General features: G+C 41.0%; 1 protein-coding gene across 9 annotated transcripts in view; it reads right to left on the minus strand.

Moving 5' to 3' along the window:
• APBB2 (amyloid beta precursor protein binding family B member 2) overlaps positions 1-25,299 on the minus strand; it is a 353,214-nt gene that overhangs the window by 209,837 nt on the left and 118,078 nt on the right. For 7 of the 9 annotated variants that reach the window (XM_078068550.1, XM_078068548.1, XM_078068549.1 and 4 more), the window contains one exon: positions 12,466-12,581. The exons of 1 other annotated variant lie outside the window; for it this stretch is intronic. The gene's annotated coding sequence lies outside the window, so the exon portion shown is untranslated. Of the gene's footprint in view, positions 1-12,465; positions 12,582-14,357; positions 14,544-25,299 lie in introns of all 9 variants that reach the window. One more of the 9 variants, XM_078068543.1, reaches the window with a different exon arrangement.

Raw genomic sequence — 25,299 nt, forward strand, 5'->3', positions numbered from 1 at the left:
ATCTTTAAAAAAAAAAAAGAAGCTACTTATCTCTTCTGTGCCTCAGTGTCCCCATCTGTAACTGAGTGATAACAATAGCACCCGTGTCACAGACGGCTGCCCGGAGGACTGGAAGAACACACATGAAGAGCTTAGAACAGTGTCTGGCTTGAAAGTGTCAGTCATTAATAATCCTGCAGTTAATAATGTAAACAGCTTATGATCACGAACACGCTCTTTGTTTTCACTAGGATATATTCTTCCTGTGCAACCCCATTTCAACAGGTCCCTCCACGATACTCCACTTCAGGGGCACCTGCAATCCCACCGTGGCTCTGCCGGGCCCGTGATCTGAATCACATCTCTTCCCAGAATCCTCGTCCTACTGGAGGAGAAAGCTCTCCAAATTTGGGTTTTAGTCCTTGAACTTCACTGACTACACAGATCTTTACTGGCCTTCCCCTCCTCTAAGCTGCTACACCACATGATTTGATTCTGGTAATTGCCACCTTTGATCACGTCTACATATGAAAAGATCAACTCTTTGAGGACAACATGTAACTCTTCTCGATCCTCCAAAGGAGCCAGCACAGCATTACACGTAGAGCAGACGCAGTATCAATCCGTCTATTGATTGGCCCTGATCACCCCTCCAGCCTTAAAGAAAAAAAAACCCTCAACCAGAAAGAGGAGAAGCCTTTTTTAAGCCTTGCTTAAACTGGACCCTTCAGTGGAAGAAACGCTGATTTCAAAAACAAAAGGCTTCTATCTCCTGACATTCAAAAACAACAGGAAATCCCCTTTACCCCTAAGCAAGCCCCAGTCACAGGGACAGAATGGTAGCAGGTATGCATGATTTAGCCAAGTCATGTTGGATTTATTGGTATCAAGTTCCAAATAAGCAATACGCAACTTGAGCCATTTGGGGAATTTTCTTGTACCCTGGAGATGGGGATCAACACTTCCCATGACTGGATACTCCTAAGAGAGAATTCTAAGGAGAAAACAAATGTAACTCCACAGATTTATGTATTTTCCATGAAACTGAAAGGGAGAAGATGACTTAAAAGTCTAGATATGGTTTAACAAAGCATTCTCTATAGAATATGCCATAGTGCATGCTTGCTTTTTTGTTTTTATCCCTCTCTTTCTATAAACACATACACACATGCACGCTCACTGAAGAAAAGTCTAGAAGGTACGGAGGCTAACAACAAACTCATCTATCTGGTGACTCTGAAATATGCCAAGTCATTCCTTTCAGAATTCTATGGGTTTCATCTTGCAAGGATTTTTGTAGCCTTCATTCAGGTCATCAGAGGTCACTTCCCCTGAGAACAATTTCAGGTTTGTATAAATGAATAAGTGTCCAGGAAACCTGGAAAAATAACTCTATCTGCTTTGTTTTCAAAACTGCCCCATAAAGTTGCATATTTCTCTTTTTCCCTTTCCAGAGGCTGCTCCCAGAAGATGGTCTTAAGTTCCTGAAGTCTGGCTGGAACATTTCTTCTCAATTACTCCCTTGGCAGGAAGTCCTGTGGCCACTTCCCCTGAAGACATCACACTCTTCTCATCTCTCTCTGAGTCAAAACCTACCCACATACACAGAAGGCTAATCCATCCCACCATCCGAACCTTCTTCTGATGAAATGTGGGGCAAAGGCTGTTTGGAAGCCCCTATATTTGTTGTCCCAAAAATGCTGGGCATGAGGTCTGCAGATACCCGCTGCTCTACAAACAGGTTCCCCAGGAAGAAGCAAGCTAGTCTATGGAAAATAAAAAGGGAAGCCACACTTCATTCCCTCCAAGGATGGTTCTGCCACATCTTCAAGGCTCATTCTACAGCAAAAGCAGACACCAAGCAGACTTCTTTCCTTCCTTTGCAAGGAAGCTTTTGTTTGGGGATGAAGAAGGAAGGAAGGGAGGGAGGGAGGGAGGGAATAAACAAAATTTTAAAAGCCTCACCAATATAAAATCAAAATCCCAAGATGACTCTCACATGGAGGTATGGTATCCAAATTTGTAACCTCCATGTAGTATCAGATTCCCGGGCCCAGAAAATAATAAAAAAAAAAAGAAAAAAAAAAACTGGTCTGGAAGCAATGATACCCATGGAGCACTAACTAACTGAGGAAATGAGAAAATGCTCTGGGTTTCCACATTCCTATTCATACTGGATTCCCACGGCAAATAACCCCCATTAATGAGGCCCTCAGTGTCAAAGTTTAAGACTGAACAAGGAAAAAGAGATGGCCAATGTAAATGGCAAAATCTGCATCCAAGAGCTAAAAATAGTAGAAAGTCTGAAAGAGGCTTTATATTTAAGCAACTGAAGAAAGCAAAAACAGGAGAGTGAGAAAGGACAGCAGGTGAGTTTGAAAAAATCTACTAGAAATTCCAAGAGTAAAGGAAGGAAGGAAAAAAGATACACACTGCATATTATGTATATAGCGTACAAACACACACATACACACAAACACACATGCACACAAATCAATTCTATTTCCACACACAAAGAACAATCTGAAAATGACATTAAGAAAACAACTGTTTAAAATAACATCAAAAAGAATACTTAAAAATAAATTTAATAAGTGTAAGACTTGTACACTGAAAACTACAACATATCACTGAAAGAAATTAAAGGAGACCTAAAGAAATGAAAAGATATCCACGTACATGGATTAAGATGGCAATATCTCCCAAACTGATCTAAAAATTAAACACAATCCCTATCAAAACCCATCTGGCTTCTCTGCAGAAATTGACAAACTTATCCTAAAAAGGGAAAGAATAGTCTTTCAACAAACAGTGCTGGGACAACTAGATATGCACATGTAAGAGAATGAAGTGAACCACTGTTTCAGAATATATTAACTTAGATGAATCAAACACCTAAATGTAAGCACTAAAATTATAAATTGACTAGGCAATGGTTTCTTAGATAGGATGTCAAAAGTACAAACAACAAAAAACAGATAAATTGAACTGCATCAAAATTTAAAACTTCTGTGCTTCAAAGGACACTATCAAGAACGTAAAAATACAATCCACAGAATAGGAGAAGATTTTTATCATTGTGTAAGGGTGAAGTATCCAGAATATACAAGGAAGAAAAGAATAAATAACCCAAGTTAAAAATGAACAAAGGATTTGAAAAGATGCTTAACATCATAAGTCATTAGGAAAATGTAAATCAAACCCAGAATAAGATACCACCTCACACCCACTAGGATAGCTATAATCAAAAAGACAGACAATAAAATGTGTGGAAAGGATGTCAAAAAAAAAAAAAAATGGAACCCCCATACATTATTAATGGGATTGTAAAAGGGTCCAGCTACTTTGTAAAACAGTTTGGCAGTTCCTAAAAGAGTTAAAATAGAGTTACTATATGACCCAGCAATTCTGCTCTCATGTATTACCCCAAAGAAATGAAAACATTTGTCCACCCAAAGACTTGTACATCGGGCACCTGGGTGGCTTAGTTGGTTGAGCAATTGCCTTTGGCTCAGGTCATGATCCTGGAGTCCCAGGATCGAGTCCCGCGTTGGGCTCCCTGCTCAGTGAGGAGTCTGCTTCTCCCTCTGACCCTCCCCTCTCTCATGCTCGCTCTCTCTCTCTCTCTCAAATAAATAAAATCTTAAAAAAAAAAAAAAAAAACTTGTACATGAATGTTCATAGCAACATTATTTATGATACCAAAAAGTAAAAACAACTCAAATGTCCATAAATGGATAAATAGAAAAACCAAATGTGGTTTATCTGTACAATGGAATATGATTCAACAATAAAAACAGTGGAGTACCGATAAGTACTACAACATGGATGAACCTTGAAAGCGTTACGCTAGAGACACAAAGTAGGTTCACGGTTTCCGAGGGGGAAGGATGGGCATGTGTGGTGATAACTAATGATGGGTACAAGGTTTCTTTTCAGAGTGGTGAAAATGTTCTGGAATTAGGCAGTGGTGATGGTTATGTATCTTTGTGAATATACTAAATGCTACTGAATTTTATAATTTAAACGAATGAATTTTATAGAGTGTGAATTATATCTTATTTAGGGGGAAAAACTCAATGGGCAAATTCAATAATAAGATTAGAAAGAGCCAAAGAGCGAATTCATAAATTGGAAGGTAGTCTGGATAAATGACTCACCTAACAAGCAGGGTTTACTCCAACAGAATTTGGAGATTTGTCAACAGGACAGTGTCTTGGAATTTGGCATCTTTTTATATCCTCCTTCGTACTACACCTTGCCTCTTACCCCTATCAGGTAACAGGAGTCCTACCCTTTGGTGAGAGTACCTGGCATAGCAATTCAGAGATGAGTTGTTTTTTAGAAGAAACTAAGAATTCTCTAAGTAGATGAAGTAACTTCACATGCAAACGTGTGTGTGTGAAAGTCCATACAAGAGCAAATAGTTGGTAGTAAACAGAAAAGGGAAAAGTTCAGGATGGGAAGAGAGAAGGAAGGTGTGGTAAAATGAATAATGTCCCCTCCCCTCCAAAGATATTCACATCCTGATCCCTGGAACCTCTGAAGTTACCTTATATGGGAAAAAAAGGACTCTACAGATGGGATCAGACTAAAGTCTCCATGGGAGGAGAGGTTCTGGATATTTTGGGTGCACTAAATGTAACTACAATGGTCTTTCTAAGAGGAAGGAGTGCCAGATTTTACTACAGAAGAGATGAAGGTGGTATGAGCAGAGACTGGAACGATCCACTTTGAAGACAAAGAAAGGGGCCCCAAGACCAAGGAATATAGGAATTCCCAGAAGTTGAAACAGTCAAAGACAGATTCTCCCCTGCAGCCTCCAAGCCGAACCAGCTCTGCGGACACCTGGGTAGCCCAGGAAGACTCCTTTCGGACTTCGGGTCTCCAAAATGGTAACACAGTACATCCGTGTTGTTTTAAGTCACTATGTTTGCAGTAATTTGTTACAGCAGCAAAAGAAAACACAGGAGGTAAGTGGAAGGCCAGGAAGATGTAATTCAGCCTTGACGGAAATAAAGGAAACTGACCCTAAAACATACCAGGGCATTCAGAGCTGCTTCCCGGCCGGCAGAGGAGAAAACTAAGGAGATATGGGTAACAAGGATGATGAGTCAGGCGGGTACAAACAATAGGGGCTGTCGTGTACAGAAAGAAGCTACCCAAACACAATCAAAGCTAGAGAACCAAGTGTGTTTAAAAACAGGATTTGGAAAAACTTGTAATGTGCAAGGAACCTCCCTCCCCCCATCAATGCTAAATAAGTTTTCAAGTAAGTTATTTGTTCATCCACTCAGTATATATTTATTGAGCACTTACTATGTGTCAGGCCCTGTACTTCATTACATTAATGATGCTTACTCAAAACTTTTCCTATGCGAAGCACTTAAACAATTACACAAGAAAGTGGGTGCTAGCATATGGTTTAAGCTAACTAGGTAAACCAAAACATTATCCTGTAAAAGCACTTTTATTTTTGTCACTGGTATTATATAATAAAGTGAATTACCTTTACTTATTTGGATGTGATCGCTCTCCTTTAAAAGCTTTGGCATGGCCTATCTGTAGGTATTTTAAGCAGTTAAAATCCAAGTTTAAATAATAATTCACTACCCCAAATTTTCTGAGTCTGTGTTTTGAATATATTTGCTCTGACTTAGACTTGCTTCTCCCTACAGCCAAGCCCCACTTGCAGTTCTCTCTTTGGAAAACAAATATAATAGAATTTTTAAACTGGAGATTGCCTAAATATCATCCAGTCCAACTCCTCAGTTTACAGCTGTCAGAAGTGAGACGTAATTGGTTCTAATAACTTGTCTACACCTTTAGCCCTAGTTGGCAGGGCTGGGACTGGTGCTCAGGCCTCCTATCTCCCCATCCACAGCTCTGCAGCAACCACAGGCTGCCTGCTCTTAAACCCAGACTTCTAGGTCCAGGGACTCTGCTTCAGATCTTACTTAAACTCCTCAGGCTATTGCCATATGAAAAGCCTGGCAACCTGTCTCTTTAAAGAACTAGACTTCAAGCTTAAAACCAAGACAAACCACATATAATGAAAACAAGCCACATTATCTGCACAAAAACAAATTGAGTTCTTTTTACATTTGCATCACACATATTTCATGCAGCTAATTTCTGGCCACTGAACAGATAAAAAAAAAAAAAGTTAAGCCTCAATATTAGGAAAAAATAAGGAAATGCCAATTACAACAATGAGGATAGCATATTTCACCTCTCCTATTGGAAAGTGTTTTGTTGTCTCCCTCTGTTTCCAGAGTAGGAAGAAATGTGCAGTCCTCGCACAAGGGTGATGGAATGGAAATAGATAAAACTTCTCCAGAGGACAGTTTGGGCACACATAGCAATGTCTTTCTAACATGCAAGCAACACTTTAACTCAGCAGTTTCACTTCTGGATGTTTCTTAAGAAGAAAAAAGAGTTATGAGTGATGATTAATCCAGGACATCAAAAGATTGGAAATACCCTAAATGCTCAACAGTGGATGATTGTTTTTTGTTTTTAAAGATTTTATTTATTTGAGAGAGAGAGAGAGCACACTGAGTGCATAAGCGGGGGGAGAGGCAGAAGGAGAGGGAGAAGCTGACTCCCTGCACAGCAGGCTCGATCCCAGGACCCTGAGATCATGACCTGAAACAAAGGCAGCTGCTTAACCGACTAAGCCACCCAGGCGCCCCAACAGTGGGTGACTGTTAATCATGATATATCCGTGCAATGTAATAATGTGTAAGATTGTTAAAAATCACACAGTAGAAGAAGAGTTAATAATATCAGAAATTTCCATGATGAATTAAGTGACAAAAAGTATGTCCTAAAATAAGACATACAGTATGATCACGATAATGTTTAATATAAAGGGGCAGATGCACGCATGTACACACACGACTATAAAATTGCAAGCAAAATGTTAAGGATGGGGTTTTTTTCTTTGTGCTTTTCAGTGTTTATACATTTTCTAAAATAAACGGATTGTTTTTTTCCCCTTGGACAGAGGAAAAATATAATCAGTATTATTTTTAAAATCTTGTTCCTTTAACCTTCCCCAACTCCAACATCCACTCCTCATTCAGGGAATCTTATTACTATAACTGTGAGACTCCCCAAGGACTCCTCAGCTGTGATCACCAGCGTCTGGACAATCCTGCAGGACTTCCTCCCACACCAGGAAAACCAATTAAAACCAGAGCAGAAAGCCCCTCTTTTGGGATACTGCATCATATCCTGCCTGTCCTGGGCAGTGAGACCCACTTGGCTATTAATGATCTTGAGCACTGCTCTCAGACTCCTGGTTTTAAATTCCAAATTCCCCACACCCCAGCTGAGTTGAGAAACCCGGCCCCTCCCCACTCTCCAAAAACTGATTCTGCCCAAGCATGCTTTCCAGTATTACATGATCTATAGGCTAGTGCTTCTCAAACTGGGAGTTGAGACCCATGAATGGTTGCCGAAAATCAATTTTTTTAAAGATTTATTTATTTGACAGAGAGAGCGAGCACAAGCATGGAGAGCAACAGAGGGAGAGGGAGAAGCAGGCTCCCCACTGAGCAGGGAGCCCGATGTGCGGCTTGATCCCAGGACCCTGGGATCATGACCTGAGCCAAAGGCAGACGCTTAATTGACTGAGCCACCCAGGCACTCCTGAAAATCAATTTAATGGGTCCCAACCAGCACTTGCTTGACCATGGCAGAAGTTCTTCATATCCAGGTGAAGCAACCTCAACACATTCAACTGTTTTTACTGCCTCCCTCTGGAACACCACATAGATAAACCTACCACTGGCCACAGCGGGAAAGGAAATGTACTAGTCTAGAAAGATATTTATGATACCTTGTTGAGTAAACACCATGTGCAACATTACCCCATTTCTGCAAGTAAACAGAAAATAAATATATTGAGAGAGAATACCTGACATACAGAAGGGTATTCCACATAATGCATAAAATGGTAATCTCTTGGTATAGAGGGCTGTGAGAGTTTATTTTTTCTTTTCTTTTTAAAATTTTCTATATTACATATGTATACCTGTATGATTTTAAAAGTGTTTTTTAGGGGCGCCTGGGTGGCTCAGTCATTAAGCGTCTGCCTTTGGCTCAGGTCATGATCCCCGGGGTCCTGGGATCGAGCCCCGCATCAGGCTCCCTGCTCGGCAGGAAGCCTGCTTCTCCCTCTCCCACTCGCCCTGCTTGTCTTGCTGTGTCTCTCTCTGTCAAATAAATAAAATCTTTACAAATAAATAAATAAACAAACAAACAAAAGTGTTATTACCCTTACTGTACTTATTACTATTACTCTTTTTATATGAAGTACTCTCTCCCAGGGCCTCTGTGTTATTTATGGTTACTGAATTTAACTGGATAAGAGAGGAGCTAGGGACAGATGACAGCATCCTTTGACGCTGAATCCTTTAGGTCTTTAAGACCTGTATTTCCAAAAGCTCTAGTGGGGAGAACAGGTGAGGGGACACCACCTAAATAAGTGGTCAGTGGGTCACCTGACAACCCAAGTGCAGGAAAGAATACAGATGGGAGCAGGGGAGCAGGGAGACCTAGGCTCAAATTGCAACTCTGCGCTGACAAGTTACTTTGCTGTTTCAGGCCTCATTTTCCTTATCTGTGAAATGGGGATAATAAAATGAACCTTTAAAAGTTTATCCAGTTCAAACTGAGATACTTCTAGTAACTTTAGGACACAGCTTGTGGCAGGTAGTATCTGCTCAACACAACCAATGCCTTTCATCAGTCACAGCAAGGAAGTCAAGGGGGGAGGGCCAAAGAAATAATCATATGTGCCTATTACTATTCAAGCTTCTAATGTTTTATTTATTGTTTTTAAGTTTTTTAAGTAGGCCTGACATGGGACTTGAACTCACTACCCTGACATCAAGACCTGAGCTGAGATCAAGAGTCAGATGCTTAGCCGGGTGCCCCTGCTTAAACTTTTTAAATGGCAATTTCTTAAGCACAGAAAAAGAGGAAACCTTTTCCCCCACCTCTGAGAGATGGAAAGACAGATGGAAGGAGGGCCGGGGTGGGTGAGCAGCACTGGGCACAGCACCCGGGCTGCCCTGGAGGCCCTGATTACGCCCCCGTGGCCCTGGCCTGTGCCAGTTCTGCCAAGAGCTCTGGAAAATGCCTTCCAGGGGCCTCCTGAAGAAATGACCAGATCCCATCTCAAGCCTAAGGTGATGCCACAAATATTTGAGAGCTACCACAGATAAAGCCCTGTCCTCACACGTGCAGAAGAGGAGGGAAGTGAAAAAGAGTTTAGTGTCAAAGTCCAGACAAAGTATATACAACATACTCCAAAATACAGAGAGCGATTTGGGACACAAGCTTCAGGAGGGAGATTGAAGAGCTACATGGGCATGTGGTTCCAGGTGGGAAACCGCGGCAGCTTCCTGGGAAAGAGGACAATGCTGCTGTGCCCTTGAGCCAGAGTAGAGTTCTAGCAGGCGCTCAAAAGACGGATCCGTATCGCAGAGAGGGTCCAGCAGGAGCTGGTGACCCTAAGGCAACACTGGGTCTTGGCAGGAGCCGCCCACTTAGGCTGGTGTAAGATATCCACCGAGCAGTAATACTACCAACAACAACAACTATTATTAACCATGAGTAATGGGCACTAAAATAAGGGGCAGCAAAAGACAATGTGGAAGACTCAAATGTCAGGGTGACCTTCTGGACCAGTGGGGACGCACCAAACATTCTGGGCAGGGATGGAAGCGATGCTTCCATTAGATGAATCTGGCTAAACGTAGGAGTCAGCTGTGCAGGGCGAGAGAGCGCAGGCCAGAGGTCAGGAGGCTACTGCCACAGTCCAGCCCCGGACAGCTTAGCCAGAGCCATGCAGAGGAATAGCTAGGTGCAACACAAACAAACAAGGATGCAGTCTTCTTAGCAATTCCCAGGATAATTTCAAAACACCAGTCTTAACACAAGCACAAATATCGGTATGCAAAGACTGGAGAGGTCCACTCTAGCTACTGACTTCTCTTGGTGTTCAATGGATGCCATTCCACATTCTACCAAGGAACAGTGTCCTGTCCTGAAAGAAGAGAGCCCTGAATGGGAAAATAATAAACCCAAAACAGAAAAAAAAAGAAAATCTAAAAACTCCAATTTGCCATGTGAGCCTCAAAAATGATTCGGAGCACAGCACTGTGCTCCATTCTTGACCGATGGTTCTGGCCACACTCAAGGACAAAATTATAAACTCTAGAGAATTTTTTTCCCCTGAAATATTTTCTCTTCTCCAGGTACAGTGCGGTCCTGTTCAGACCTAGTCCTGGCTGAGAGGCCCCAAGTCATCTTAACTTTCTTGCCTAAGGTGACAGGAGATAGAGCAGCTGAGGTTAATGCTTCCTACCACTAAGAGTGGCCACTAAAGAATGTCAGCTTGAGGTTTCAACCAGCAAATCTTATTTAATAATAAGGAGGAGGGAGGTACAATGGGGAGGAAGGGAAGAACAGAAAACACACCCCATAAAATAAATGATGGTTTGAACATACTGAACCAAGGGATCAACACTGTAAAAAGGAGAGGAAAAGCACAAAAGGGTGAGAACCACGTTCTAGTTTCTGGGAAGGATGTTTCAAGCAAGGTGTTATGCAAACACCCTGAAGGCCAAGGGACTGTCGTGTTGCCCACTGCAGAATGCAGCCACTCCCCTTCCTTCCCACCAGGAGAAAAAGCACCAGTGACGTGCGCAGCAGAGGCCTCTGGGAATGGCTAGCGTGTTCCTGGCACCTGGGAAGGGTAAATTAGGACAGTTTCCTCCTAGAGAGCTCTTAACGAGAAGTAAGTCAAATGAAGAAAGGTACCCTTTCAACTACTCGACAGCCCAGACTTTGAAGGTCAGAGCCCCTTGGAAAACTCCGAAAAGGTTCGATGAATCACTCACGAAGACGGTGAACAATGAGCAGGTCCACAGGCATGAATTTTCCAAGTCAATGTACTTCCTGCACCCTAAGAACCCAAACTTTAACATTTTAACCATTTTGAAAGAAGAATGTTCTTCCAAACGCAGTAGACTGAACCCATAAAATTAGCATTTCTGCTGGTGGAAACTGGTAAAAAAATAACAGTGTCATATGTTTCAATCATAGTACATGGTTCCAACTTCTCCACAGCAGGAAGAGGCAAATTTTTTCTTAACAGGACAGACCGTAGATATTTTCAGCTCTGAGGGCCAAGAGGCAAAGTAGATTCTGTAGGTACTTACATAACCACTTAAAAATATGAAAACCATTGTTAGCTTCTACAAAAACAGGCGTGGGCTGGATTTGGCCCGGGGGCCATTTTGCTGACCTCTGTTTTACGGTATACAAGGGTAAATTTTTTCTGATGTTCATTATGAAAACTGCTAATTTTAGGGTAATGGAGTCATGCCATTGGAGGATCCTAAAGGATCCACATAAAAGCTGTTTATCCCACTCATGCGGGCAGCATCACTGGTGGTTGGTCTGAATCTCCGCTCTGTTGTCAGCTCTCCCTTCCCCTGCTGCTTCTAACCACCTGGCTTATTTTAGAAGCAATTGTCTGGGGGAGGGTTTGAGGGCAGTTCTAACTTTTCTGTGAAGAAAAAAAAATGGAGATGTATAAGGAAATGAGGCTTAAAGGTGAACATGAATAAACATAACGATGAAAAGGATATGGGAGCAAAGGCACTCTGGGGAATTACCCCAAGCATACCCCTGATTTGAAGCCAAAATCCCAGAGGTCCAAAGGAAGCAACAAAAGCAAATAAATATCTAAGCAGCTGGCCCAAAGCTAAAAGACTAAATGGAACAAAAAAAGTAAGTTTATGACAAACTCTCCTTTATAGAAATAGGAGAGATGATTAAGGGCAATAATACTTTTTCTCCTAAGTCAATCAGGGGTAGATTGGGGCCACAACTATAGCCATTCCCAAAAGACCATAATTGGAAAAACTTAACTTTTGTGAGACGTCGGAAGTTATCACTGAGGGAATCAGGAATTTCCTCCTTCGGAGAATGCTGACAAGTAAGAGTCAGGGACTCTCTCCCTAACGTGTATTCAACAATGATGTATCCAGGAGGACCTCTCTTCTGAGTCCAGGAATTCTTTTATTTAAAAGAATTGTAAAAATCAGTAGGAAACGATCTTAATTTATGGCATTGCTATTGTTTCAAATGTTATATATTGTGATGCAAAAGAGGAAAGCTTAAAAAAAAAAATACAAACCCTGTCTATGAACAGATGCATTGAAAGAGAAAAAGGAAATTGCTTATATACACTTCTGGCCTTCTACGGACACTGGATTAGAAAAACCCGAACTTCAATAGCATTTCTCATCATTCAATATTAAACACGTCCCCTAGAGCAATCCATCCTCCTGCATTTCTAAACCCTCTCATTTAAATCTTACAAACCTTCACCAGTTCAGTACTGTGCAATATTCTACAATGAAAGTTAAAGAGGGAAAAAGGGAGATCCAATCCCATACGTACATGAGCTGCCTGGGTGACAGGGAGCCTCCGGGTACCGTCTGCCCATAGTGACTGGTCAGCACATTAGCAGGGGCCTCAGCAGTTTCCAAGTACTCAGGAAAGATGGAGATGGTTTGCTGGGGTGGAGGATGGGGGCGGGGAGGGGGGGAGACCAAAAAAAAAAAGTAGAAACAAAACAGAGATTTAGGATAATGACTACATTTTTTTTCATTAAAATGCTAATGATGACCACAAATTTCCAGATAACCACATTTATGAATTATTCATAGTCACATGTGAGATGAAGTCTCCGTGTCACTGCGGGCAGGCACAGAGCTTGCTGGTGATTAGCATATGGCCCATGTAATAAGTGTGACAGAAGCGCAGGTCACTGCAAGTCTATCCATCGGGGTTGGCCCCCACTGGCCTCTTTAGGAGACCAGGCAATCCCACCCACATTTTGTTGGTGCTCATCTCACTCCTCCCGAAAGTCGAGGCACAGCTCCAGCCTGGTTCTTTGTTGTGACGTCTGAACTAATACCCTGTAAAAACTCTAAAAGCTTGAAAGAAAAAAAAAAGAAAATTTCTGTATTGGGTAGATAAGACATCAGATTGGTTAAAAAAAAAAAAACAAACAACTTTCCATTGAAGTATAACATAAATATAGAAAAGTACACATACCATAAGTGAAGAGCTCAATGAATTTTCCTAAACTGAACACGCCAGATCAAAACTGGAACATTATCAGCGCCCCAGAAGCCTCCTTCATGCCCCCTCCCAAAGGCAATGATTATGCATAGATTACTCCTGCTCATTTTTGTAGACATCACATTGATTTGCTGTTGTTCTGAATTTCTCATTTGAAAAACATACACTGAATACCTCCTAGATGCCAAGCCCTGTGCCAGGCTCTGGAGCTACAAACAGGAATGAGATGCTGTCTCCGTCGTTAAGGAAAGTGAAGTCCAGTGGGGCCAAGACATACACATAACCCATCCCAAAGGATAGTGGGATGGGTGTGATGACAGACTTATGTCAAGTGGGGGCACCTAGCCCAGAAATGGAGAAGGTAGGGAAGGCTTCTGACTAAATGGATCACCTAACATGTCCTCAGGCTGGGTGGGACTTAGCCAGGCTGGGAATGGGAGACAAGACAACGGAAAAGGCAGAGGTAAGAAACTGCATGGTGTAACTCAGTGCGTTGGCCTCTCTAGGGTAAGGAAAGGAAAGGAGCCTGGAGCCAGATCCTAATCTGTCCACATGCTCAAGGACTCTGACTTTATTCTTGTGGCAGACAGCCACGGATGGGTCAGATCTGGGTTTCAGATGCAGTACTCTCTCTGGATGGATTCAAAGAGGGCAGAGTGGAGGCAGGGAGGCCAGCTCAGCCAGTGTGCTTGTTTGGTATGAGAGGAAGGGTGGGCATTAGGAAAGCAGGGAGGAGGGGGAGGAGAGAAGAATTAGTACTTGGGAAACATCCAGACACTAACAGCAGAATAACTTGGTGATTAACTACACGTAGGCGGTGGGAGTGATGACTGTGTAGAGAATACAGAAGGATGAACAAGTTTCCTAAGGAAGACAAGGGGTTTCGTTTGGGGCATTAGAAATTGAGGTGTAGAACATTTGGGTGGGACACCCACGTATTCTTGAGTGTGAGGCTTGGGGAAGAAAGTTGAGCAAAACATAAAGGCATCTACGTGATCATTACACAGAGAGAGCAGAAATGAGGTTAGTGGGTGACAGCCCTGAAGGAATGTGGGTAGAGCGAGGAGACAGAACAAGGGCTGAAAAGCAGACCCTCAAGAACAGGAACAATGACAGAACGGGCAAAGGAAAAAGACCGAAGAAGAAAGGCAGAGACGTACCATGGGATACAACAAGATGAATAAAGAAAGAAATGAAAAATATACCTTTGGATTTGCCACATAAGCAGTCACTGGCCGCCCCGGTTGAGTGCAGTTTCAGTGACGTGGTGGCAGCCAAGACAAGAGAGCGAGCGGAAGAGAAGAGGAGGGAAAATGGATGGTTGCTGGAAGGTGTAGGTGCTCACGGAAGTCCATATCCATGAGCTGAAGGCATCAGTAGAGAGAGAAAGGCTGAGAGGACAAGAGGGAGGAGGGAAAGATGGAATTAGATCCCTATGGAGGTGGGGGAAAGGGTCAGGAGTACAAATGAAGGGGCTGACCTTGAGCAGGAAGGGAAATCCACAACCCTCTGATATTAGAAGAATACCAGAATTAGAGGAATAGAGACAAATCTAGTTAGAGCTGGTCTGTAGGTAAGAGCATTGGGATGTTGGAGGCAACAGGCAAAATGACAACATTATAGATAAAATAACTGGCAAGGCTCTTTACTGAGCATGGGGTGATGTGTACATGGTTTGACAACCTAGATCTTGAAAATCTTGGTTTCATATACCTGCTTCCCTCCAAAATTTAAATAGCCCAACCCTGTTTTAAGGTAAATAAACATATACGCCAGTGCCTATCAAGGGGGTAAGGGGCATTTGTGAGGTGAGAGCACACCCACAGTAGAACTTAACAGTATCAAAAAAAAAAAAAAATCTTATAAGTAAAACATTCAGAAGAAGGCTCTTAAAATGATCTCTGGTTTGTGGTGCCAACCTTTCCAAAGGTTTATATGAGTTATATTTCCTTAAGTGAAACCACTTCCCACCATCTCACAAGGCTTCTTAAGATGCTTCAATTCAAAGACCCCTCCCAGCATGACTAACCTAATGAAAACGAGGAGTCAGACAGCTGAAGGTAAAGGCCAGGAGAGGGGAGTGGGCGTGGGGTCGGCAGCATCACCTGCCCCCGAGGTGGCCCAGCGTCATGCCTCTTCAGACAGCAGCACTGCCGTCCCCCTAAGGTTCCCCCTTAGCCCCCTCTTCCACCTTGGGTTCTAGCAAATCCAAAAGTGGGTGAAGTGACTTTGTTCTTGGAAAGCATTCCAATAATGACAAAATAGCAAGGTTCATTAGAAAGTCTAATGCAATGGAAAACACCTCGGAAAGTAGATTTTGTGTTCTCCAAGCAGACTCTGTGATCTCAAAAGCTATGAGGCTACTCCACCGTTTGTCTATCCTGTTACCATGAACATCTCCTTTGGGAGATGGCAGAATTTCAGAATTCTAGATAAACGTGTCACCGTTGTTGAAGTCAGCCAGGATTGAGATGGTTCCAAAGCCATCAGAAACCTACCTACCAATGGGCCATCCCTCCTTGCATCCCCAGCACAAAGGAGACATAGCAAGCAGTCAATAAATATGGAATCAATCAATAAACTGATACATAAGTGAAGAGTTCTCATAACTAAGAGGTAAAGAAGCCAATTAAATGGTGAGAATAGAAATAAGTCTGTTCCTTCCTTTCCCAACCTAACTGACTCAAGGCCAAGCTGCAAATCACACTCAACTGCATTTACTTTCCTCCTCACAGAGGAAGATCTTTATGAACTCATAAATACATATTGTGTGTTAAATAAGAGGATTCAGAAATAATGAATTTATGAAAACCAGGATGCCTCCTAAATGGGAAAATAGGTAGGTGCGAACATTCTGAACATACAAAGGAATAGAAATTGCCCACTTTACAACTGTCTGCCTTCTTTGTTCTCCTTCCGTGTGAAGGACAGGACGTCATTACTCTCACAGCATGGCACCTCTCCTCCCAGATGCTCATTCACACAGCAACCTGCCCAGGTTCAACCCACTGGGGCAACAGAGAGTAATGAGATAATCAAGTCCCGCTTCCTCAAAAATTCAGAAAATTTGCTCGTTACAGGCCTCTGTTTTCGTCCTAATATATATTTATATTATTCATCATTTCACTTCTTCTACAGCACATAAGCTCTGAGGTATCACTGATCCTACGGAACACATTTAACACATTACCTAGCAGCGCACTGTACTACTGTCTGGAAATAGCTTTTTTTTTTTTTTTTTTTTTTTTTTTTTTTTTTTTTTTTAAGGTTTTACTTATTTGCGAGAGAGAGAATGAGAGACAGAGAGCATGAGAGGGAGGAGGGTCAGAGGGAGAAGCAGACTCCCTGCCGAGCAGGGAGCCCGATGCGGGACTCGATCCCGGGACTTCAGGATCATGACCTGAGCTGAAGGCAGTCGCTTAACCAACTGAGCCACCCAGGCGCCCTGGAAATAGCTTTAATGATAAAATTTCCCAAAATGAGTAAGAGTGGGTTCTTACTGTTTTTTGTTTTGGATTTTTTTTTTTTTTTTTAGTAGGTATTAGGTGACATTTTTCTGTACTGTAAAAAAATAACTCAGTCCTGAAAACATCAAATCTGTTTCTGCCCATCTGATCAGCAATACCCCAAGAAGGAAATAAATCTTCAAGACTACCATACTTCTTCCTATGTTTGATTAAGAATCCTAAGAAACCAAGATGAACAATGCACTAGTCACTTGAAGGCAGGCCATCAAGGGGGAGGAGAGGGATATTTATGCCAGTCCACAAAATGTTTAGTGTGCAACTTTTTAATTACTATATTTATGGTACTATCCATAACATATTCACTAACACAAATGCTCTGCAGGGACATTAATCCTCAACACACACATTAAAGCAGCTCTCCTCTCCTACAAATTCTTATTATGCTGATGTGAGGCAAAAATGCCAAGAATTCTCTCCAAAACAAACATTTCAACAACCACTTGCTCTACTATCTCCCTTTTATAGTGTTTTATGACATTGCAGTATCTCTGCCTAGGTATTTGCAGCTATTGACCTAAAAGACAAATTTGTAAACAAAATGTTAAAAAAAAAAAAAAAAGACTTTGTTTAATGAACCATTTTTTGATATGAAAGCTGGTACAAGCTACTAAAAAAACTGGTTATGCTCTTCAAAAATAATACATTCTATAACTCATTAAATTATAATTCTCTGCCTCACTATGCCATTGTAATATAATACTATGTGATTTCTGCTTTTTAGAAACCTCAAGGAGTAAGAAGATATTGAGAATGATCAAGACTTTCATAATAGTTGAAGGACTACCCATCTAAGTAATAAAATGGGTTTAATCTCAACCATACTGGATTAATTTTTTTTTTTCCTAAAATGTAATGCCTTCTCGCAGCGTTCAGAATATAATCAATCTTGGGTGACACAGGATCATCAATATGACTACCAATTATCTTGCTGTGTTGGAAGAGAGAACATGCAGGTAAAGGAGCTGGTCCAGTGGAAAGTAGGCAGAAGCTGAGTTTCCACCACCATGACCAGAGCTGCTGGGGTGGAGTTCCTATCAAAGGAACAGGACACTCTGAGAATCCAAAGTAAGAGGTTGGCTGAGGTTCAAACAGCAAAGACAGCACAGGTATAAAAACACTCTGGAGAGCTAAAGGTGAACTCCTAGTTACAGACCCAGGTCTGGAGCCAAGAGTCAGGATCCTAGTGGAAGATAAATCGATGGAGCAGAAGGACAGGGTGTTAAGACTGGCTTAAAGTGTGCGCCACTGGTCACCGGGCTAGACCTGCCTATAAAGCCCAGGGGCGAGACACGCTTTCAACGCACAGAGGACTGTCTGCTCTTCTACTCAAAGGTTGCTGACTACTCTGCTTTCGGAGATATTTTCTCTACCTTTCACAGTTTGATTATCTCCTTGCCCTTGCCCTCAAGAGTCAAGTCTCACTGCGGTCAGAGTACAAACCTTTCCCTTTCTCAAGTCTGCTACAGTTTTGGAAACCAAATAAAATGTAAAAGTATAAGAGAACTAAACTTAAAAATACCAAACTCCAGATAAGGTCTGAAGGGCACAGTGCACAGGCTCTGGACCCATACCTGGGCAGCTGAGATGTCTTTTTTGTTTATTCCTTGGTTCTTCCAGAATTCCAATAGTACGGCTCATTTGAAGTCATTTGGTACAAATACAGCCAGGCCTAAAACATGCCCTGGGGGTGATATTTGTAAGTTGACTACTGTTATTTAACAAGGATTTCCTTTAGAGAAATCCAATAAGCTGAATATCCAGAAACACAATGGAATCAATTGCTCTGATGGGAAGTATGTGGAGATGTGGAAATAAACTCAAAACGTGAATGAATGAGGGCTTTGCCACTGGAGAAGTAAGTGGTTGGGGACGAGTCGATTAGACTTCTATGCCTCTTCTGTAAAATGGGTTAATGATACCTACCTTGCAAAGGCATGAATGAGGAGAAATGCATGGCTCAGGTGATACCAACAAATGTCAATTAAACCTTAATTAAGTAAAAGCATCACACATAAACTCCTATGACACACAGATCTTTATTTAGAGCTGAGAAAGTCATCTGCCTCATGCTTTCCACCCAAATCTCACCAACTCATATGATAAGATTCCTTCCCCAAATTATTTTCAACAGAACTTTCCTTTTGGTTTATAAAATGTTTTTAACCGCTTAAATAAGAAGTACAAGTATTACTGCATTTTCAGATTAAAAAAAAAAAAAACTAGAATGTAAAACTCCCCCATTACGATCTTCTCAATTTGTTTCTTCCTTAACTTTTTCTTATCCAAGTTAGTTCGTCTTTTTCCCATGTTTGTTTTTTCACATCTTTGTGGATCTTTCTTCTCACTTTAATTTGAGGTTTGCAACAACAGTAACTAACATCTTTATAGTATTTAAAAGTTTATAAAGCACTTTCATATACATTACCTTATTTCCCTTGAATTACTTCTACGTGTTTCTCTTTAGTTTCCCTTGCCCCACTTTCCAAAACACAGGCAGAACTTTCTAAAATCAGCAAAGAAGCAACTTTTATCCTCCCAACTGCCAACACATCAATACACAATACTTTGCAGAGCTGTCTAATGCAACTTAGACTATGTACAGTATACTTAAATCCTAACACATCCAATTCTTCTTGCAAATAATTTTTTTTCTCCCCTGGTGATGATCTTTTGAAGTTAAAATATGGTGAGAAATGTATAAACATACCAACCTCTTAAAATAAGACAGGTGAATCCCTTTAGGAGTCATCAAAAATAATAAATGAAAAATAAAAGGAAGAAGAGGTGAAAACAATTACAGAAAGAGAAAGAACAAAGTTTTTGTTTCAGCTTTCAGTAAAATTTCCATTATCTATCTTATCAGAGCTATTTATTCTCTAAGCTCTGCATTAAGTAATCTGATCCTTAAATCTGTGAAAACCACAAGGGATGCGCCCATCTCATTAAAAACGATGATCTTTTGAGTTATGATAATGAGAAAGAGCATCTACTTTTGGTTTTAAGGACAGAAGTATTTCCTGCTTGTTGCTCAGAGGCAGCAACACTTCTAGTAAGCTTTAGCACAAAACAGATGCCTGGCACTCTTTACCTATCATGATGAAAACAGGAACCTTCAAATAGAAATGTTTCCTCTCTGAACCTCTACATACTCTCAATCCTGATTTATCAACAAAGAACATGAGGTGTCTGAAACAGAAAAATATTAATTCTACCATGTGAAGGTAAACATTATTTTTTTTAAAAAGATTCTATAAACTCTAGATTAGGAATCAGATCAGATTCCTCTACATTCATTCAAATCCGACAAGACAGAAAACCTTTAAAATTTGAATTGGCGTCCTCTTTGCTTTACAATGGTTGACTAAGGCCCATAATAATTTTATAGTAATCCTTGCTATACCTTAATAATATGTTAAAAAAGAAATCAGCTGTTACTGTTAAAATGGGGAGTACTAAAAAAAAAATGTAAGGAAAAAGCTGAGAGATCATACATGGTCCTGATTCTGCCACAGTGTTTACATGTTCAAAAATGTAAGCTTTGGCACATTATAAATCTTTCCACATTTTACAAGAGATACTCTGAGTGGTTTTATCCTAGAAATGGAGAAGATGTCATGGTCTGATGTTGTTCTATAGAATCTATAGAGATAATTCATGGAAACTCGGTATCCCATACAATACAACTGGGACCATGGAAAAGAATGTTTTTCCATAGAAATATAGAAAAGAATGTTTTTCCACCTTGGACACAACTCAAGTCAAACTAGACGGAAATCTAAGAAAGATTGACCCAAGTGGGATTAAGGCCATGAAAAACCCTAGGGGACAGAAGTCATTTCTTTGTAATGTTGGAAATTGTATGTTATTTTTGTGACTGGGTTTAAGATCACACTTGGAATTTATACCTTAGAGATAACTAACCTTTTTTCCTATTATGTACTCAAATCAAGAAAGGGTGACACCCAGCTCATTTTGACAATGAGAGTAACAATTTTTGAACGAAACTGAAAAGTATAGTAAATGGAATCCATCCTGGAATAGCCAAATAAACTTTTCTTTAATGGACCAGAAAACCATGAATCCGGACTGAAAGGCCAAATCTCAAAAGTCCATTAATAAGGATTTTCAGTTTTATGTGATAGATTACAATCACATGCTTAACTCCATTCCCTCCAAAACCCTACTAAATGACACTAAGCAAGAGGCAGAGATAAATTCACAAAGAGAAAAGAGAATGGAAGAGGAGAAAATTAATGGAAAAATTTTTGGAAAATAGAAATCAGATAGGCCAGTGATGAGTAAATTTTCAGCATAGGGACAGACAAAAGTTAAATGCCTACAGACAGAACTGTCAGGAGGAAGCAAGCCAATATGGGGCACGGAACGTTAGGAAAGTACCAATTCAGGCCCAGTTACATCAAAAGTCCAGGCTGGAAGGAGAGGGCAGTGTAGGGGTACCACTGAAAACCAGAGGACTGCTTGCAAGATGTTTTAAGGAATAAACTTCCAGATCCTTCCTCAGCCATGAAGCTTGTCAACTGTCTCTCCTTCCACCTCAGGTTTGCTCCCTGCAAAGGTTAAACTTAAGAAGGTCTGGACTCAGGGACATGAGGAACAGCAACACAGGTGGAGACATCACACGGAAAGAGGGGACCAAGTGGGAAGTGTCTCTTTTCGGGAGCAACTACCTAGCCCAAGAAAAGAGATCTACAGTTTCTAAAACTATGGAGAAAGGGGGCTTCTGAAAGAAAAAGTCATCCAGTAGTAAGGCCACCAGTTGACGAGAGAGAGAGCTTGTCAACCTGCTCACACAGAGTTTCCAATCAGTTTTCAGAGTCTCCACATATATCACATGGACAGCAAACAATCACCAGACATGCGATGAAGAGGCTGACGTGACAAATACAAACTTTAAAAGGAAACAGAGTCAATGCTGGAAGCAGGAGAAAAACTTCATATATACATTATTAGCTGCAAGGGGTAAAAGATATTGCATCCATAAAGCAAAAAAGAATAGGATGCTATAAAAATAGAAATATTGCGAGAGCAAGAAAGAATTCTTAAAAATTAATACTATGATCACAGACATTAAAAATCCAGAGAACAGTTAAAAGATAATAAAGGTAAATGTTCCTCAAGAGTAGAAGAAAAAGATGTAAAAATAGAGGTCAGAAATTGTTTTTAACAATAAACTGAAGGAAAAATACACAAATTCCAGCATTTGACAAATAAGAGTTCCAGAAAAGAAAGAATATAAAAAACAATAGAAAGAAAATTATCCTCCACCCCCCAACACACAAAAATCTTCACAATGAATGAAAAAAGTTATAGAGCAAGGCACATTATCGTGGAATCTTAGAACATTAGAGGATTTAAAAAAAAAAGACTCTAGAAGCTCCCCCCATCCCCTCAAAAAAGTCACATATATAACCAGAATCAAAAAAGCATCCAACAATTCAATAATAAAATTGGAAGCGGAAGAAAATGGAATGAGGCCTCCAAAACTCTCAGGGAAAATAATTTCCAACTTTAAGTTCTATATCATTCGTATGTGAGGAGAGACTAAATGATATTTTCACACATGCCAGATCTCAAAAAAATACATTATACCCAATCTTTCTCAAGAAGCAACTGGGCAATGTGCCTCCCCAAAGAGAGACAAAACCAAGAGAGATGCCACCCATCCAGGTCAATCAAGAATTCTCAACATGATAGTGAAGGAAAATTCCAGGTCAACAGCGTGCATATGGCGTCAAGAGTAAATGGTTCAGAATGGAGCAGGCAGGCAGAAGGCTCTGGAAAAAATGTCACACACACACACATATAAGAACCAAGAGACAAGCTGTTATGTTTAAACTTATTTGAGAATTTGGGGATGGGGCACCTGGGTGGCTAGTCGGTTAAGCGTCTGACTTCAGCTCAGGTCATAATCTCAGGGGCCTGGGATAGAATCCCACATTGGGCTCCTTGCTCAATGGGGAGTCTACTTCTCCTTCTGCCTGCCCCTCCCCCCGCTCATGCGCATACTCTCTCTTTCTCCCTCTCAAATAAATAAATAAAATCTTAAAAAAATAAAATAAAGAGAATTTGGGGATGAATAAGTGAATCAAAAAAAAAAAAAAGAAACTTCAGTACGCTGCACAAGAAAATAAAATCACAGTATACTGCATAACTTAGTTGTGAAAAATATTTACAGTGAAAACAAACTGATACGCAACTGTCTTGAAGAGTGAAGGGCAGGTATTTCAGGGAGGGAGAATAAAACAGAGCTAACCCCTTAACTTCCTTCATAGGAATTCAATGTTTAATGTGTAAAATTGAAAAAAAAACTTAAGAAATACTAAGATAAACATTTTAATTAGCTACATGGAACTAAACATAAGAAAAAGAGCTAGCTGAATGTAAAGTAATTGCCTCTCAGAGGTGGAAAATGACAATGCAAATAAGCAGGCAGGAATTTATATGCTATATATGTATTATTGTAAATAAAAAATAAATTTTAGGGGCACCTGGGTGGCTCAGTCAATTAAGTGTCTGCCTTCGGCTCAGGTCATGATCCTAGGGTCCTGGAATCGAGCCCCACGTTGGGTTCCCTGCTCAGCAGGGAGTCTCCTTCTCCCTCTCCCTCTGCCCCATCCCCCTGCTCTCTTTCTCTCTCTCTCTCAAATAAATAAATAAAATCTTTTAAATAAATAAATTTTTTAAATGGTAGAAATTAATCAATAAATCTGTAAACCACCCAACCACATAAGACACACTGATAATGTGAAATTTCATTCTCTATATAAGTTAACAGATAAATCTAAATCTGTTTCTCCTAATCAAATTGTTAAAATTCAATTTAGTGCATTTTATCTTTAAGTAGCAAGAAGTGCACTGAGAGAGGTCAAATATGCCTAAATCATTAAATCACACCTCTAGCTTTAATTAGCCCATAATGAGGGGCACCTGGGCGGCTCAGTCGTTAGGCGTCTGCCTTCGGCTCAGGTCGTGATCCTGGGGTCCTGGGATCGAGCCCCGCATTGGGCTCTCTGCTTAGCAGGAGGCCTACTTCTCCCTCTCCCACTCCCCCTGCTTGTGCTCCCCCTTTTGCTGTCTCTCTCTCTGTCAAATAAATAAATAAAATCTTTTAAAAAAAAAATTAGCCCATAATGAAAGGGTCCTTGGACACCAGTGCACAAGGAAGAATCAGCCATCTTTGTCATCACCAAGTTCATTAACTGTAGCTGCAGACATGTTGACCACTCCCATTCTACGAGAGGCCCTAGTATGGCTTCTTACAGTGAAGATTAGTCCTTATTGAGGGGTTCAGGATGGAAAATATCTAGCATCTGCACCCCTTTCCTATATTTGGGGAATTCCTCATCATGTGAGTGTTGATGAGAGTCACACCTTTCAACATAAAGGCAAAAACAGCTGGACACTCACCTTCCCAGACTCCCTTGCAGCTAAGGCATGGGTACATGACTTAGCCTTGGCCAACCCTGGATCTAGAGCTAGAGACCCAAAGAGGCAGGAGAAGGAAATTACCGTGGGTACGGGCAATGGGGACAACATCCAGTATCAGAGTTAGCAAAGGCTGAGGTAACAGAGTTGGTAGCAAGTGTCTGGTCCCATCGTTGTGGTCAGTGTGAACCAGCATGGTCTCCTGTCCAGTGATAGGGTCCATCCAACCCTGCATAGAGCTAATCATATCATATGACCTTGGCGATGAATCTAGCTGTATAGTCTCTATTTGCTCCTGTCTTTTTTCCAACTTCCAGCAGTTCCAGAAACTACCCAATAACTTCTCAATAAACTCCTTCTCTGCTGAAATCATTCAGCCAGTCTCCATTGCTTCTAAGAAACCCTGCCCGATATCCTGTCCCAGGAGAGCCAGGAAGAGATAGTTGTCTACTGAAGTTAAGAATGAAATGTTTATGCTCCATAAGAAACCAAAGCAGAACCAAGGACATTTTTCCACGGGGAAACATGGGGGGGAAGGTTAGGTTGTAAGGTAGAAAAAGAACTATGCTGCTGGAATGTTGTGGGTTAAAGAAGTTTCAACGGGCTCATCTATTCTTTGGGTTGTTTTCTCTCGTTAGAAAACACATTCCTAGTTCAAAACCACTAACTGACTTTACAACCAGCCATGAGAATGTAATCAGTTTGTGAATTGGGAGTTGCCACTATTTACATCTGGCAAAAGACTCACACTCAAGATTCTCATTGTTGTGAGTGGGCAGAAGAGCAGTGGGTGAGGAAGAACAATTTTCTTTGTCTCTCTGCTTGAAACAGAGTTTTCTGAGAGATGAAGCTGTTTGAAAAGCAGCAGTCAAGAACTGCGCATGAATATGAAAACGCAAACCAAGGCACCTGAAGGTTTATATTCAACTGTAGAACCATCAATATGCGGAAAAGCTGCATCCATCAGTTGAGCATACGGCAGCATATTTAGTTCCAAGTCGGAGAGAGCTGAACCCTAGGCAATTTATCTGCGTATGTCTCAGGCTAACCACACCAATTTTGCAGACAAAACTAGAAGTTAAGATAGATAGCTTAGAACAAACTGTTGATGTGACCAAAAGGGCCTCATAAGAGAGTCAAATGCAGTCATGACGTTAATAGAAATGGGGATGCA

Source organism: Halichoerus grypus, chromosome 3, assembly GCF_964656455.1.
Source record: "Halichoerus grypus chromosome 3, mHalGry1.hap1.1, whole genome shotgun sequence".
NCBI lineage: Eukaryota > Metazoa > Chordata > Mammalia > Carnivora > Phocidae > Halichoerus > Halichoerus grypus.